Source organism: Meles meles, chromosome 6 (genome assembly GCF_922984935.1).
Source record: "Meles meles chromosome 6, mMelMel3.1 paternal haplotype, whole genome shotgun sequence".
Taxonomy (NCBI): domain Eukaryota; kingdom Metazoa; phylum Chordata; class Mammalia; order Carnivora; family Mustelidae; genus Meles; species Meles meles.
Genome location: NC_060071.1, coordinates 65,180,021 through 65,198,009, shown reverse-complemented (window position 1 = coordinate 65,198,009; position 17,989 = coordinate 65,180,021). Strand labels below are relative to the sequence as shown.

Sequence of the window (17,989 nt, the reverse complement as noted above, 5' to 3'; positions counted from 1 at the left end):
AACAACTTACCTCCTTCCTATCCATCTTAAAGGAAGGAGTACCTCTGCTTTCTGAAAATAGTCCCCACCCAGACCCTTAAGCCTAGAACCCCCAACTGCCAGCAGAATCTTCAAGTAACTCCTTTTCCCCACCCACAATATCTCCCTTTCCTCTAAATACCATTTCCACATTCTATGAATATGCTCAACTCTTCCCCTCCTAAAAAAACAAAAACAAAACAAAACACACACACACTCTCTCTCTCTCTCTCTCTTCTTTGACTCTACCCCTCCCAGAAGGTGTAACCCACTCTCTTTCCATCCTTTCCCTGCTTAAACTCTTTAAGAGTCTACAACTATAGGCACTTGTACTACACTTTCATCTCTCCACTAAAACATTCCTTATTAAAACATTCTCCAGTGAATTTCTTGTGACCAGTGAATTTCTTGTGACCAAACCCAACAACCACTCTTCAGTTCTTATCATTAGGTGTTCCATCTTCGTGCTAAGGTAACTGATACTACTGATCACTCTACCATTCCTAAAATTTCTGTTTCCCATGGGCTCTATGTCCCTCTCTCCTTATTTTCCTACCACTGACTTCCTTTTTAACCTCTTTTATTTAACTCATCCTTTGCAGATTATCTACCTACACATTTTGCAGAGGTTGCCTCTCCCTGCCTTTTCTCTGGCTAAACACTCTCCCTGAACAATCTCTTCCACACCCATGCCCTCAGTTACTAACCATATGGCTATGATTTCCTAAACTCTATGTTCTCAACACACCCTTTCATTTTTGTTAGGAGGAAGCTAAAACAAAACAAAAGTGAGTATTTATCAAATCTCTGGGCAGGAAGGAGAAAATAGAACCATTTTCTAAGCTTAGAAACAAAGAAAACACATGACTGAATAGAAATTTTAAGTTCTATAAACTAAGATGAACAACACAGGAAATAAAGAAAATATACATATATTAATTACATACATATCCATAAATATATCCTGACAAATAAATGGAAAAAATAAAGAAATTTAGAAAGAAAGTTATTTGGGGCGCCTGGGTGGCTCAGTGGGTTAAAGCCTCTGCCTTTAGCTCAAGTCATGATCTCAGGGTCCTGGGATCGAGCCCCACATCGGGCTCTCTGCTCAGCCAGGAGCCTGCTTCCTCCTCTCTCTCTCTCTCTGCCTACTTGTGATCTCTGTCTGTCAAATAAATAAATAAAATCTTTAAAAAAAAAAAAAAGAAAGAAAGAAAGAAAGCTATTTTTAAAAACCATTACAAATGTTCAACATTGGGGCACCTGGGTGGCTCAGTGGGTTAACCCTCTGCCTTTGGCTCAGGTCATGATCTCAGGGTCCTGGGATCGAGCCCCACATCGGGCTCTCTGTTCAGCAGGGAGCCTGCTTCCCCCTCTCTCTCTCTGCCTGCCTCTCTGCCTACTTGTGATCTCTCTCTGTCAAATAAAATAAAATAAAATCTTAAAAAAAAAAAAATGTTCAACATTGGGGCACCTGGGTGGCTCAGTGGGTTAAAGCCTCTGCCTTCAGCTTGGGTCATGATCCCAGGATCCTGGGATCAAGCCCCACATAAGGCTCTCTGCTCAGCAGAGAGCCTGCTTCCTCCTCTCTCTCTCTCTCTGCCTGCATCTCTGCCTACTTGTGATCTCTGTCAAATAAATAAATAAAATCTTTTTTTAAAAATGTTCAACATTATTAGCAATTAAAGAAGTTCACTTCAGGTCTGGTAATTTTTTTTTAATTTCTTATTTATTTATTTATTTATTTAACACACACACAGAGAAATATCACAAGTAGGGATAGAGGCAGGCAGAGGTAGGGGGAAGCAGGCTCCCTGAGGAGCAGAGAGCTCAATGCAGGGCTTGATCCCAGGACCGTGAGATCATGACCTGAGCCAACTTAGGAAGAGGCTTAACCCACTGAGCCACCCAGACGGACCAGGTCTAATAATTATTTTTTTAATAATGAGGGAATCCATATAACTTTCATTAAATTTTACAACTGTCCTTGAACTCCCCAAATTAAGAATTACTCCTAGGGGCACCTGGGTGGCTTCATTGGTTAAGCATCAGACTTTTTTTTTTTAAGATTTAATTAATTTATTTGACAGAGAGACACACACACGGAGAGAGGGGAACACCAGCAGGGGGAATGAGAGTGGGAGAAGCAGACTCCCTGCTAAGCAGGAAGCCCAATGAGGGGCTAGATCCCATGACCCTGGGATCATTACCTGAGCTGAAAGCAGACACTCAACAACTGAGTCACCCAGGCGCCCCATGAGCATCAGATTCTTGATTTCGGGTCAGGTCATGATCTGGGGGTCATGAGATTGAGTGAGCCCCATACCCTGCATCTGGCTCTGTGCTCAGCGGGGAGTCTACCTGAAGATTCTCTCCCTCTGTTCATCCCCACACTCAAGGGCATGTGTGCTCTCCCTCTTTTTAATAAATAAAATCTATAAAGAAAAAAAAGAATTACTATTCTAAACACATTTCTATTCATGTTCTAAGACCGTATTACGTGTGTTTGTGTGTGTATCTGTGTGTGTGGCTTTAGAGCTTTGACAATCAGCAGTAAGTTCTCATCCACAATGATTACCCGCAGATTTTTTTTTAAGTGCCAGCAGGAACACAGGTAACCAATATACAGACCCTATTTGGGGAATCTTCATTCTTACTATGTTTTCTGGAAAAACACACACAGATATGGTATAGGACATTCCTTAACCTCTTGGCCCAGACAGATTTGCTGAGCCTGGTGACAATGCACACATCTGGAGTTCCCATCTCCTTCATGGCAAATTTCTGGGTCTCTCTGAGTGTCCAAAGGACACACGTCTTCAGGTCCACTCGATGAATGTACTTGTTAATGGTGACAGTGTGTTCTCTGGTCACTACTTCAGTGATGGCAAAATGGCCCTTCCTCTTCTCACCACCCTTCTTTGCAGGAGCCATGTGCCAGGCCCCAGTTGGAAAGGAAGAATGTAAGGTATTATTGCATTAGCTTTTAAATAACATTATGCTATGTTCTTAACATTCACAGTTACCCCCTACCAAATGTCAGGCATTCTTCTAGGTACTAGAGGATACAGCAGTGAGCAAAATAGATAAAAATCACTGTCCCTCTGGAGGTTATACAGGATTCTAGTCTAAGGATGGGGAGAAGAGACAAATTAAATAAGTAATACATGGGGAGACTGGGTGGCTCAGCCGTTAAGCATCTGTCTTCGGCTCAGGTCATGATCCCAGGGTCCTGGAATCGCGCCCTGCATTGGGCTCCCTGCTCGAGGGGGAGCCTACTTCTCCCTCTCCCACTCCCCCTGCTTGCGTTCCTTCTCTTGCTGTGTATCTCTCTATTAAATAAATAAATAAAATCTTTAAAAAATAATAAGTTATATGGTGACTAAGGGCTATGGAAATAATGTAGGAAAGGAGTTTAGCAGTGTTGATAAGGGTTATAAGTTTAAATAGTGTGATTAAGGACTCAATGAAAAGGTGACATTTAAGTAAAGAGAAGAGGTCAGGGAATAAGTCATACCAGAGGGAAGAATATTCCAGGCAAAGGCCTGCAGGTGGAAGCTTTCCCAGGGTGTTTGAGGGACAGCAAGGAAGCATTAAAGCTAAAGAAAAGTGACAGAGGAGAACAGTAAGTGAAAAATGAGATCAGAGGAGTAACTGGGGGAAGAACAACAGATTACTTAATGTCCACCATGGACCCTGAATATCTCTGCACGTATTTTCTGAGTATGCTAAACCACAAGGCTTAACTATCCTCTAATTCTAAGCCACTTCTGTAGCTACTCACCTAGGCAATTAATAAATAAGACAAGGTGACCACAACTTGACTACTGTATGACTCCTTGCTCCAAGAGGGTGGCTAAGGAACTGGAAATTTGGGGTTAGAAGGAGATTAGGGCTCAGTTTTGGACAAATTTAAAATCTATTAGATATCCAATTGGAGATGTTGGGTAAGGCAAATGAATATGAATCCACACTTCAAAGAAAAGGCCAAAAATGGAGATATAAATTTGAAAGTGTAAGAAACTAAATGAGCTGAGCAGATAAGTTGTTGTTTTTAATATTTTATTTATTTGACAGAGAGAAATCACAACTAGGCAGAGAGGCAGGCAGAGAGAGAGAGGAGGAAGCAGGCTCCCTGCGGAGCAGAGAGCCCTTTGCAGGGGCTTGATCCCAAGACCCTGGGATCATGACCTGAGCCGAAGGCAGAGGCTTTAACCCACTGAGCCACCCAGGCGCCCCAAGTTCTTTTTTTTAAAGATGATAACCAAGATGTGAGCCCTGGAGCATTCTAACATTGAAAGGTAGATGGGTTAGGAGGAACTAGCACACAGCAGGAAGGACAGACCCTGAGATAGGAGTAGAACTAGGAGAATGTGATGTCCTGAAAGCAAGTGGTAAAATGGGTTCAGTTCAAGAGCAAGAAAGTAATCAACAATGGCATAAGGGCTGAGAGATCATGTAGAATGAGAAGACTGCTAGATTTAGCAATGTGGAGATAATATGGTCACAAAGTTTAATTCTAGAAGAGTAATGAGGACAAAAGCCTATTGAATTTAAGAAAAACTGGGAGGGGATTAATTGTAGACATTAACTGTAGACACTGTAGACATTATTTCACTCTAAAGAAACATACATTTATGAATGATGGGAAAATGCATATGCTTAATCATGTCAAGTACAGTCAACTGACATACTTTGCTCATGAAAAAATAAAATACTACAACCAGTGGAAAGAGTCCTAACACTTTAAATGTATAGGATATACACAAAGACAGAGAATATATATATCTCTAGAAAGAAATACACCAAAATGTTTTGTTTTGTTTTTTAAGATTTTTATTTACTTATTTGACAGAGAGAGACACAGTGAGAAAGGGAACACAAGCAGGGGGAGTGGAGAGAGAGGCTGGCTTCCTGCTGAGCAGGGGGCCGGATGTAGGGTTCTCTCCCAGGACCGCGGGATCATGACCAGAGCAGAAGGCAGATGCTTAATAACTGAGCCACCAAAAGGCCCCTACACCAAAATATCAAATCAGTGTTATCACAGCATTACGTAATTAAAGCTGACTTGCTCTTTTTTTTAACATTCCCTACATTCTTCAAATGCTCTACAATGAACATGTTTAACTTTTATAATTAATAGCTTTTTAACTGCCCCAGAAGCTATATTTAAGTATTGCTCCTAAGGAAACACCTTCAGGCTGAGAAAACATTTTATGCACCAAAATTTTATCCTAGTTTCTTTAAATAGTAATAGTAACACCCAAGTTTCCAACAACAGGGGCTAGTAAAAGTTTAAGGAAATGTATAGTATAGAGCGAGCAAGAGACAGAGCGCACAAGCGGGGCAAGTGGCAGAGGAAGAGGGAGAAGCAGGCTCTCCAATGAGCAGAGAGCCCAATACGGGGCTCAATCCCAGAACCCTGGGATCATGACCTGAGGGGAAGGCAGACGCCTAACCAACTGAGCCACCCAAGTCCCCCTGTTTTCTCCATTTAGAAGGATGTTAATTAACTGGGAAAATGTTTATATTAAAATGTTAACTGAATAAAACTGAATAGTAGACTAGTCAGTTATGCTTCTTCTTTGCCTTTCTAATCTCTTCTAAAAAAACAGTAAAATCATTTTTAAAAAGAAAAAAGATGACAATGAAGGATAAAGAAAGGAAAAGAAGGGACAAGAGGATTAGTGAAGGACACAACAACAAAAGATGTCAACAAATTTTGTAATTTAGGGCGCCTGGGTGGCTCAGTGGTTTAAGCCGCTGCCTTCGGCTCAGGTCATGATCTCAGGGTCCTGGGATCGAGTCCCACATCAGGCTCTCTGCTCGGCAGGGAGCCTGCTTCCCTCTCACTCTTTCTGCCTGCCTCTCTGCCCACTTGTGATCTCTCTCTGTCAAATAAATAAATAAAATCTTTTTAAAAATTTAGGAAAATGTTTTAGTGATTAGCAGAACAGAGAAGGAACAAATTAAAAGCCTGGCAGGGTTGGGGATGTACCAAAAAGACGAGGCAATTTAACTTGATTGGGTTAATGTTTGAAAGCAATTGTCTATTCACATTCTTTCATTTCACAAATATTTCCTAAGTGCCTTCTAATTCTAGGTGCCAGATTCTATAATATGCATAGACTATAAAAAGTGAAAAAGTCCCTTAAGAAGCTCACCTCCTTATCTTCTAGATTTCCATTTTGAAGTGTGTAAGCTAGGCTAACATATTCTGCCTAACATTTAAACCAAAACTGTCATTCTGAATTGAACACACCAACTGTTTCTAACTAATTCTAAAAAGTGATACCAATGGGGCACCTAGGTGGTTCAGTGGGTTAAGCCTCTGCCTTTGGCTCGGGTCATGGTTTCAGGGTCCTGGCATCAAGCCCCACATCGGGCTTTCTGCTCAGCAGGGAGCCTGCTTCCCCCACCTCTCTCTGCCTAGTTGTGATCTCTCTCTGTATGTCAAACAACAAATAAAATCTTTAAAAAAAAAAATGTGATACCAAATGTCACTATACATTTCCTTAGGAGGTATATAATTATAATAACTCAGATAAACAGACCTCTTTGGCAACCCTTTAGGCAACCCTGTACTTAGGTTAAAAATTTGCCTATTGAGGTACCGGATGGCTCAGTCGGTTGAGCGTCTGCCTTCAGCTCAGGTCATGATCCAGGGGGTCCTGGGATCGAGCCCCACTTTGGGCTCCTTCTCCTTCTACCTCTGCCTGCTGCTCCCCCTGCTTGTGCACTCTCTGACAAATGAATATATCAATTCTTTAAAAAAAAATTTTTTGCCTATTAACACATTATTTAGTGCTTTTTAGCTTTCACCACTTTGACTTTGCATGTTTCTAGAGGTATTTCTTTTAGAGAAATATTAAAACTTCAATATTCTGGGGCACCTGAGTGGCTCAGTTGGTTAAGCATCTGCCTTTCGACTCAAGTCAGGATCTCAGGGTCCCTGCTCAGCGGGAAGAGTGTGCTTCTCCCTCTCCCTCTCCCCTTCACCCCACTCATTGTCGCACATGCATGATCTCTCTCAAATAATTAAAATCTTAAAAAAAAACTTTAATATTCTATTTTATGAAAAAGTATTACTTACTTCACTCAACTTTTTATCATGTGAACCACAACGGAAAATATTTCCATTCAGAATGACCATGACGTTATGGGATTGCTAAAGTGAGCAAAGCTTCCATTAATAACATTAAAGTTCATTTGCATCAATGAATTGAAGAGAGTAGACTGAGTTAAAAGTTAAATGACCAGCATTAAGCACATCTCTAGTCAAAACTAGAAAACATAACAAAAACAGTTCCTAGCAGCAGAAAACCAAGAAACAGAAATACAATGATGATTCCCATCTGGAAGATGGAGATATGCAACATTTGGATAACATAATGGTGGTCATATCATTTAAAAAAAAAAAAAAACTACATGAAAAATAAGAGCCAATCATCCAACTAAGTGGTTTCCAATATAATAACTTAATAGTTAATATCACTCTCCTAATAACAAGGTCCTTCCTACCATAATTTATATCAACATGTAATAAGTAAGTGGTAGTGATGGATTATCAAGAGCTTTTGCTTAAACCCAAAGGACAACTAAGATATTTACTAGATTTAAAAAGTAGTGGTACACATGCTCACAGTTGGAAGAATATTGTTAAAATGTTCACACCACCTAAAGCAATCTACAGACTCAATGTAATCACTATCAAAACACCAGTAAGACGTTCCATAAAACTAGAATTATAAAACTTGTACAGAATCACAAAAGATCCCAAACAAAGCAATCAAGAAAGAACAACAAAGCTGGAGGTATCACAATCCCAGATTTCTAACTATGCTATAAAGCTTCAAATGAAAACACTTTGTTACCAGCACAAAAAGAGACACATAGACCAATGAAATAGAATAGACAACCCAGAAATAAACCCACAATTATATGCTCAATTAATTGACCACAAAGGAGGCAAGAACAAACTGGAAAAGACAGTCTGTCCAATGAATGGTGTTGGGAAAACTGGATGGCTGGCTACATGCAAAAGAATGACAATGGACCACTTTCTTACACCACATACAAAAGTAAAGAGATGGAGCTCTGTGCTCAGCGGGGAGTCTCCGTAATATTCTCCTCCTCTCCCTCTGCCTCTCTCCTTGCTCGCTCGCTCTCTCTCAAATAAATCTTCTTTTTAAAAAAAATGAATTAAAGACTTAAATGTAAAACATGAAACCCTAAAACTCCTAAAAGAAAATATAGCCAGCAATCTCTTGGATTATCAACCTTAGCAATATTTTCTCATCTGTCTCCTTGGGCAAGGGAAACAAGAGCAAAACTTAACTACTGGGACTAGATACATTGAATTAAAAAGCTTTCCCATAGCAAAGAAAAAAAAAAACTATCAACAAGACAGAATGGGAGAAGATATTTGCAAACAATATATCTGATAGGGAGTTAATATCCAAAATATACAAAGAACTCACACAACTCAACACCAAAGGACAACCACCAGGGCACCTGGGTGGCTCAGTCAGTCAGGTGTCTGCCTTTGGCTCAGGTCATGATCCCAGGGTCCTGGTACTGAGCCCTGCATCAGCTTCTCTGCTCATCGAGGAGCCTGCTTTTCCCTGTCTTCCCCACTCATGCTCTCTCTTGCTATCTCTGCCCCTCTCTGTCTCAAATATATAAGTAAAAATCTTTTTAAAAAATTAAAAATTTTTTAAAAAATAAAAATGGGCAGAGGGCCTAAATAGGCATTTTTTCCAAAGACATACAGATGGCCCAATGACACATGAAAAGATGTTCAAGTCACTAATCACCAAGGAAATGCAAATCAAAACCACAATGAGCTATCACCTCATACTAGTCAGAATCAAAAAATATCAAGTGATATTAAAAAGACAAGCAAAAACCAGTGCTGGTGAGGATGTGGAGAAAAGAGAACCCTCCTGGACTGGTGACAGTAATGTAAACTGGAGCAGCCACTCTGGAAAATAGTATGGAGGTTCCCCAAAACTTTAAAAAATAGAAATACCACTAATTCCACTTTGGAGTATTCATGCAAAGAAAACAAAAACACTAATCTAATAAGATGTATGTACCCCTATACTTACTGCACCATTAAGTACAACAGCCAAGATATGGAAGTAACTTAAGGTTCCATCCATAGATTAACAGATAAGGAAGCCAACCAATACTTGTATCAGACAAAACAGACTTTGAAACAAAGGCTGTAAAAAGGCTGTAACAAGGGACAAGGGCATTACATAAAGATAAAGGGGTCAATCCAACAAGAGGAAATAATTTTTTTTAAAGAATTTTTTATTTATTTATTTGACAGACAGAAATCACAAACAGGCAGAGAGGCAGAGGGGAAAGCAGGATCTCTGCTCAGCAGAGAGCCCGATGCAGGGCTTGATCCCAGGACCCTGAGATCATGAACTGAGCCAAAGGCAGAGGCTTAACCCACTGAGCCACCCAGGCGCCCCGGAAATGAAAAATTTTAAATATCTACACCCAGGGGCGCCTGGGTGGCTCAGAGGGTTAAGCCTCTGCCTTCGGCTCAGGTTATGATCTCAGGATCCTGAGATCAAGCCCCACATGGGGCTCTCTGCTCAGCAGGGAGCCTGCTCCCCCCTCTATCTCTGCCTGCATGCTTGTGATCTCTCTCTCTCTGTCAAATAAATAAAATCTCTAAATAAATAATAAACAATTATTTATTTATTTATCCACACTGTGGTCTCAAAGAGCTCCTTCATCATCTATTTCCCATCATTTCCTGCTATAAACATTCCCTTCAATCACAATGGTTTACTACTAGGTCCTGAACATACTCTATACTGACTTTCCTAGTAAACTCTGCTTCTCCCTTTAGAATTCCTGTCTCTCCATTTTAATAGCACAGTAGGCAAGATGTAGAACTTTGAACCAAGACAGTCTGAGTTCAGATCATTCCTGCACCAGTACTTAACTCTGTGACCTGGAACAAAAAGCACTTCAAAAGCAAAACTAGCACTGCCTTGTCATCACCATTATGAGTAATTGTCACATCCCATAAACAGGGGAAAAGGAAATACTCAGCATTTTGAAATAAATAAAAAATAACAGTCATACTCTCTATACATCCAACCTCCCAAATAAATGAAATCTTGAGCGTTTTCTATTAACACTTTTCCCCCTAATTTTAACAATGCAGTATCCAAAAAACATTATACCCTTTGTGGATATAATAATAATATTAGAAAATTGCTATTTTTCTACCAGGACAGACTAATACAAACTCAGTAACTCTGGTGATTTCATGTTTTTTTCCCCAATAAGTACCTGTTTTTTTAAGATTTTTTTTTAAAGCTTTTTATTTATTTACTTATTTGACAGAGAGAGCTAGCGAGAGATCACAAGTAGGCAGAGAGGCAGGCGGGGGGGGGGGGGGAAGCAGGCTCCCCACTGAGCAGAGAGCCCGATGCGGGGCTCTATCCCCCAACCCTGAGATCATGACCTGAGCCGAAGGCAGAGGCTTAACCCACTGAGCCACCCAGGTACCCCAAGATATTCTTTTTCTAAAGTGATCTCTATACCCTATGTGGGGCTGGAACTCACAATCCTGAGAACAAGAGTTGCATACTGCAACTAAGCCAGCCAGGTGTGTCATTCCCCTCACACTCTCTGGGTATTCTTTAATTTTTTCTTTTTAAGATTTTATTTATTTTAGAAAGAGAAAATGTGTGTACATAGATGCTAGTGTGAGCTTGGGTAACAAAAGGGGGGGGAGAGAATCTCAAGCAGATTCCCCACTTGTCACCAACCCAGACAACACAGGCCTCAATCCCACGACCCTGAGATCATGACCTGAGCTGAAGACAGAGGCTTAACCCACTGGGCCACCCAGGTGCCCCTCCAGACCTTTTTTTAAAAAAATGATCTTCATACCTATATGTAGACCCCTAAAAAACATACACACTCATCTCTAGTTTCTTCATTTCTACAACACAAATGGAAACTGTAACTGTCTTAAAGGGTTACTATAAAGATTAAATGAGAAAAAATTACATAAAATGCTATGTGCATAATCAGCACAAAGAAAAATCCCATTCATCTTTTAGGGTCCAGCTCAAATTACACCTTCTTCACCCAGTTTACTCAGACTGTTCTACTACTGGGAATTTCTTTTTTCTCCAGTGAAGTTTCTCCAACATTCAGGGACATATCATCTAGTGCCTTGGGTCATGGCCCATCTTAGAGCTGGCAAACTCGTGGAGAACAGAAATTCGGTCTCAGTATTCTTCAGAATTGGCAAAGGGATCTACACAAAGTAGGTATTAAATTACTGAATATTTCTGGGGCACCTGGGTGGCTCAGCAGGTTGGGCCTCCGTCCTCAGCTCAGGTCATGATCCCAGGGTCCTGGGATCGAGCCCCACATCGGGCTCTCTGCTCAATGGGGGCCTGCTTCCCCCCATCTCTCTGCTTGCCTCTCTGCCTACTTGTGATCTCTATCAAATAAATAAATAAAATCTTTAAAAAAATAAATAGATAAAATACTATTTCTAAGAAACAGAAACCTATATAAGGTTTTTTCCCCATACACCTAAAATTCCAGCGTTAAGACTGACTATTGTAAGAGAAGCTATCTAAGTTACCAAGCATAGAATAAAAGCTAACTGCTATTAAGTAGAAACACAAAATCCCACTGATAACGCATTGTCTATTTTTTTTCTCCATCAAGAGTTAAGTGCTTAAGAGGAAAGCAAATCTAACAACTTTTTTTTTTTATTTATTTTATTTATTTGACAGTGAGAGAGAGAGATCATGAGTAGGCAGAGAGGCAGGCAGAGAGAGAGGAGGAAGCAGGCTCCCTGCGCAGCAGAGAGCCCGACGCGGGGCTCGATCCCAGGACCCCGAGATCATGACCCGAGCCGAAGGCAGCGGCTTAATCCACTGAGCCACCCAGGCGCCCCTTAAATATTTTTTAATATATTTCAATTTTAATGATCTATCAGCTTTAACAATTCATGAATCAAGCAGCATCCAATCCAGCAGATAGAAAGGAACTCTAAGGAGATATATAGGCAGAGAGGAGCAGAATGACGGACATTATACTAGCAAAAAAGTGGTTATGGCAAGGTCACTTCTCTTTAGGGAGCCAGGGGTTTATCAGGCAGATTATCTACTGCTGATCCAGTGATTCCTGATTGGTTAAGATTCCATTTCTCTATTAAGATAAATCTCCATGATATTAGCATAAATGAGTCTATTTTGGCCTCTTTTCTGCTCTTGCTTAACAATGCCCCGTTTTGATCAGACTCTCGGCCTAATAATATTTTTTAATATTTTATTTATTTATTTGTCAGAGAGAGAGAGAGCGCGCGCGTGCACAAGCACGGGGAGCAGCAGGCAGAGGGAGAAGCAGACTCCCTGCCAAGCAAGAAGCCCAATGCAGGACTCAATCCCAGGACTCTGGGATCGTGACCCAAGCTGAAGGCAAACGCTTAACCGACTGAGCCAAACAGGCATTCCCAGCCTAATAATTTTATTAATGAAATACAGTTGGCCTGTATACAGCTCAATGCAGGGGATAAGAGTACTGACCCTCATGCAGTCAAAAATCCACATATAATTTCTGACTCCCCAAAACCTTTATAAATAGCCTACTATTGACAGAAAGACTTAGCAATAACAAACAGCTGACTAACCCATATTTGTATATGTGCCACATACTGTATTTTTTTAAAGATTTTATTTATTTATTTGACAGACAGAGATCACAAGTAGGCAGAGAGGCAGGCAGAGAGAGAGTGGGGGGAAGCAGGCTCCCTGCTGAGCAGAGAGCCTGGTTCGGGGCTCGATCCTCAGACCCTGAGACCATGACCTGAGCCGAAGGCAGAGGCTTAACCCACTGAGCCACCCAGGTGCCCCCACATACTGTATTCTTACCACAAAGTAAGCTAGAGGAAAGAATATGTTTTTAAAAATCGTAAGGAAGGGGCGCCTGGGTGGCTCAGTGGGTTAAAGCCTCTGTCTTCGGCTCAGGTCATGATCCCAGGGTCCTGGGATCGAGACCCGCATCGGGTTCTCTGCTCAGCAGGGAGCCTGCTTCCTCCGCTCTCTCTGCCTGCCTCTCTGCCTACTTGTGATCTCTGTCAAATAAATAAATAAAATCTTTAAAAATCGTAAGGAAAAGAAAATACATTTACAGTACTGAACCACATTTATTGAAAAAAATCAGCATGTAAATGGACCCCACACACAGTTCAAACCTGTGCTGTTCAAGGGTAAATGCATATACAGGGGCACTTTGGTGGCAGCTAAGCTTCCAACTCTTGATTTCAGCTCAGGTCATGATCTCAGGACATGGGATTGAGTGTGTCAGGCTCCATACTGGGTGTAGCCTGCTTGAGATTCTCTCTCCCTCCACAACCCCCAACACCAAAAATGCGCTCATGTGCACGCTGTCCAAAAAAAAAAAATCTTAAAAAACGTAAATGCAGGGGCGCCTGGGTGGCTCAGTCGGTTAAAGCCTTTGCCTTCAACTCAGGTCATGATCCCAGGGTCCTGGGATCGAGCCCCGCATCCGGCTCTCTGCTCCACAGGGAGCCTGCCTCCTCCTCTTTCTCTGCCTGCCTCTCTGCCTGCTTGTGATCTGTCAAATAAATAAATAAAATCTTTAAAAATAATAATAAAAAAAAAGTAAATGCAGAAATGGTATTACAGAGACACAAATAGGCTTATATGATAAATATATTCCTTAAAACTCACACCTAAGTTATTTTACTTTAAGTATACTAGAGAAAGCCAAAAAGGAAAAAACTAAGAGATACACACCTATAACTACATAAAAATAGTAACTGTTTAAAACTAAAGTAGGATATGGGGCGCCTGGGTGGCTCAGTGGGTTAAAGCCTCTGCCTTCGGCTCAGGTCGTGACTCCAGGGTCCTGGGATCCAGCTCCGCATCGGGCTCTCTGCTCAACAGGGAGCCTGCTTCCTCCTCTCTCTCTGCCTGCTTGTGATTTCTGTCTGTCAAATAAAAAAAAAAAAAAAAAAAAAAAAAAAAACTAAAGTAGGATAATTCATTAATTAAATAATTTAAGTGTCAGACTGGAGAAAAATCCCTAAATAGACAAATTATTATCAACCATGACACATAATCCTAAAAACAAAGGAAAAAAGAAAACCACTTAGGGGCGCCTGGGTGGCTCAGTGGGTTAAAGCTTCTGCCCTCGGCTCAGGTCATGACCACAGGGAGCCTGCTTCCTTTCCTCTCTCTCTGCCTGCCTCTCTGCCTACTTGTGATCTCTATCTATCAAATAAATAAATAGAATCTTGAAAAAAAAATTAAAAAAAAAAAAGAGGGGCACCTGAGTGGCTCAGTGGGTTAAAGCCTCTGCCTTCAGCTCAGGTCATGATCCCAGGGTCCTAGGATCGAGCCCCGCATCGGGCTCTCTGCTCAGCGGGAAGCCTGCTTCCTCCTCTCTCTCTCTCTCTGTTTCTCTGCCTACTTGTGATCTCCATCTGTCAAATAAATAAATAAAATCTTTAAAAAAACAAAAGAAAGAAAAGAAAAGAAAACAACTCAGTATAAAATATGTAAAAATGTATAAAATATGCAAAGGATGGGGCACCTGGGTGGCTCAGTCATTAGGTGTCTGCCTTCGGCTGGTGTCATGATCCTGGAGTCCTGGGAATGAGTCCCACATCCGGCTCCCTGCTCAGCGGGAAGCCTGCCTCTCCCTCTGCCACTCCCCACCTCACCCTCCCCACCCCCTCACCCCCACCTTGTGTTCCCTTCCCTCCCTGTCTCTCTCTGTGTCAAATAAATAAATAAAATTTTAAAAAACAGGGGCGCCTGGGTGGCTCAGTAGGTTGAGCCGCTGCCTTCGGCTCGGGTCATGATCTCAGGGTCCTAGGATCGAGTCCCCGCATCGGGCTCTCTGCTTGGCGGGGGGCCTGCTTCCCTCTCTCTCTCTCTGCCTGCCTCTCTGCCTACTTGTGATCTCTTTCTGTCAAGGAAATAAATAAAATATTAAAAAAAATAAATAAATAAAATAAAATATGCAAAGGATATAAACAGGCAGTCACATACAAAAAATACATGTCAGTAACTCACTAAAAAAAGTTTGATCTCACTAGAAGTTAGAAAATGCAAATTAAACTCAACAACAAAATGCCATTTTTGACCTATCAGATTAACAAAAATAAAAAAGACTTAACCACTATTGGTAAAGCTAAAGGGAAACAAGAACTCATACTTTTGGTGGGAATGTAAATTTGTCTTTTTTTACTCTAATCCAGCAATTAATTACACGTGTAGAAATGTATTCTACAAAAGTAGAACAGCAAAAATTTTTTAAAGTCTAAACTGACTTATATCTGCAATTTCGGCCTAGGACTTACTAATTCTCCCTGATCAAGGACAGTATTGGTCCTAGACTCCAGGGTAAGGCTGAATTTATTGATTCCCAACTAGGGCCACCTACAAAATGTAAGTAATAGAGGCTCTATCATCACAGTGGCAAGATGAATTTGAAAAAATAGCCTCTGCAGTACTGTCAACCCAAAAAAGCAAAAGGAAGACAAAGCAAAACGAATCATTAAAAGTCCATTATATCTAGTCATGAAAACAATTTTGGGTATTTCTTTTCTCTAAGAGTTTTACAAAAATAAAAGAAACATGCAAGACCAATATGAAGAAAATTACAAAGTTCTGAAAATTATAAAAACAGAAAATAAGTAAAGAAATATCTCATATTCTAGGATGGCAGACTCAATTATGAAGATATCAGACCAACAAAGGGGTCCCTGGGTGGCTCAGTGGGTTAAAGCCTCTGCCTTCCGCTCGGGTCATGATCTCAAGGTCCTGGGATCCAGCCGCGCATCGGGGGTCTCTGCTCAGCAGGAAGCCTGCTTCTCCCCCGCTTTCTGCCTGCCTCTCTGTCTACTTGTGCTCTCTCTTTTTCTGTCAAATAAATAAAAATCTTTAAATAAAAAATAAAAATCCCAACAGAATGTTTTCTAAAGCTTAAAAGTCTGACTCTAAAACTGAATCAGAAATCAAAATGAGAATATCCAATAAAACTTTTAAAAAGATACAGTAAGGGATGGGGTAGCTGGGTGGCTCAGTCAGATGAACTCTTGATTTTGGCCCAGGTGATGATCTCAGGATTCTTGGACCAAGCCCCACATCAGTCTCCATGCTCTGCTGAGAGTCTGCTTGAGATTCTCTTTCCCTCTCCCTCTGCCTCTGTCCCTCCTTTCTTTCTCTCTAAAATAAATAAATCAATCTTAAAAAAAAAAGGGGGGGGGAGCTTTTCCCACTTGCTCTCAAAATTATAAAATAGGAATCTCATATGGTATACAATATTGATGTACAAATAAATACAAAGAACAGAAAGACAACTCCAAAAACTGAATAGATGGGAATTAAATATATGATAAAAGAGGCATTTCATCAGAAAGAAAGTATAATGGTGGAGGTTGCCAGGCATGCGCAGGGGGATTATTTTTATAGTAACCATATATGGTTGACAAGAGTTATAGGGAATGGATGGTAATGATGGCTGCACAATGTGAATGTATTTAATATCACCAAACATTTAAAAATGGTTAAAATGGGGGCGCCTGGGTGGCTCAGTGGATTAAGCCGCTGCCTTCGGCTCAGGTCATGATCTCAGGGTCCTGAGATCGAGCCCCACGTCGGGCTCTCTGCTCCGCAGGGAGCCTGCTTCCTCCTCTCTCTCTGCCTGCCTCTCTGCCTACTTGTGATCTCTCTGTCACATATATATAAAAAAAAAAAAAAAATGGTTAAAATGTTCACCACAGCATAAAGTATTATTAGAGTTGTTGAATCACTATGGTGTACACCTGAAACTATAACGATGCATGTCAACTACACTTCAATAAAAAATATTTTAAGTAAAAATAAACAAAAAAATAAATTATTTAAAACAGTTAACATGGTATATTTTATTCTTATATATTTTACCATAATTTTTAAAAAACAGAAGGAGGGCGCTTGAGGGGTCCAGGCAGTTAACCGCCCAACTCTTGGTTTCAGCTCAGGTCATGGTCTCAGGGTCCTGAGATTGAGCATGTCAGGCTTCATGCTGGGTGTGGATCCCGCTTAAGATCACTCTCTCTCTCCTTCTGCCCCTGCCCCCACTTTCTAGCTCTTAAAAAAAAATTAAGGCACATACCAAGTTATTAACAGCAATACTGGTGAAGAAGAGAAATACTGGTGAAGAGGAGAAAGACTGGAGGGAAAGAGGAGGAGCAGGGTACAGAGAAGATACCATGAAAGGAAATTTCCCTTTTCTAATGTATAATCTTTTAGAACATTTGAAGTTTTCTTTACCATACATTATATTACTTATGTGTTTCAAAAATGAAATTAACAAAAAAGATTTTTTTAAAGACTTATTTATTTATTTGTCAGAGAGAGCAGAAGCACAGAGAGCTGCAGGCAGAACAGGCAGAGCAAGAAGCAGGTTCCCTGCTCAGCAAGGAACCCAATGTAGGACTCGACCCCAGCAACCTGGGATCATGACCCGAGTGGAAGGTAGACACTTAACCAACTGAACCACCCAGGTGTCCCAACAGAATAGATTTTTAATATGGTTATCTCTCAATCAGAAATCTCAGAAAAAGTTAATTGTTATGAGAAAATTGAACAAAACCAAGGACAGCAATGGGAAGCATGCAGAATTACATAGTATCATGCTTCTATTTTTTTGAATCAACCCTGTCTGATGAAGATTCTAAGAAAAACAAAAGAATGTGAAAAATCTCATAAAAGTATTAAAGTTAAATGCATTTAATTACATTTGACAAATCATCTTTACTAAGAAGAAAAATATTCACTGAAATTAGATACCCAGGGCGTTTGCTTCTCCCTATTTATAATACTTATATGCAGCTACCTCATAGGAGTAGGTCTCTCCATGACCCAGTGAAAAAGTATTATAAAAAACAGAATTTCGA

At 40.7% G+C, this 17,989-nt stretch overlaps 1 protein-coding gene across 1 annotated transcript in view; it reads right to left on the bottom strand.

Annotated features, from left to right (window-relative positions):
- MGA (MAX dimerization protein MGA) overlaps positions 1–17,989 on the bottom strand; it is a 174,784-nt gene that overhangs the window by 130,702 nt on the left and 26,093 nt on the right. The gene's annotated exons all lie outside the window — the stretch shown is intronic.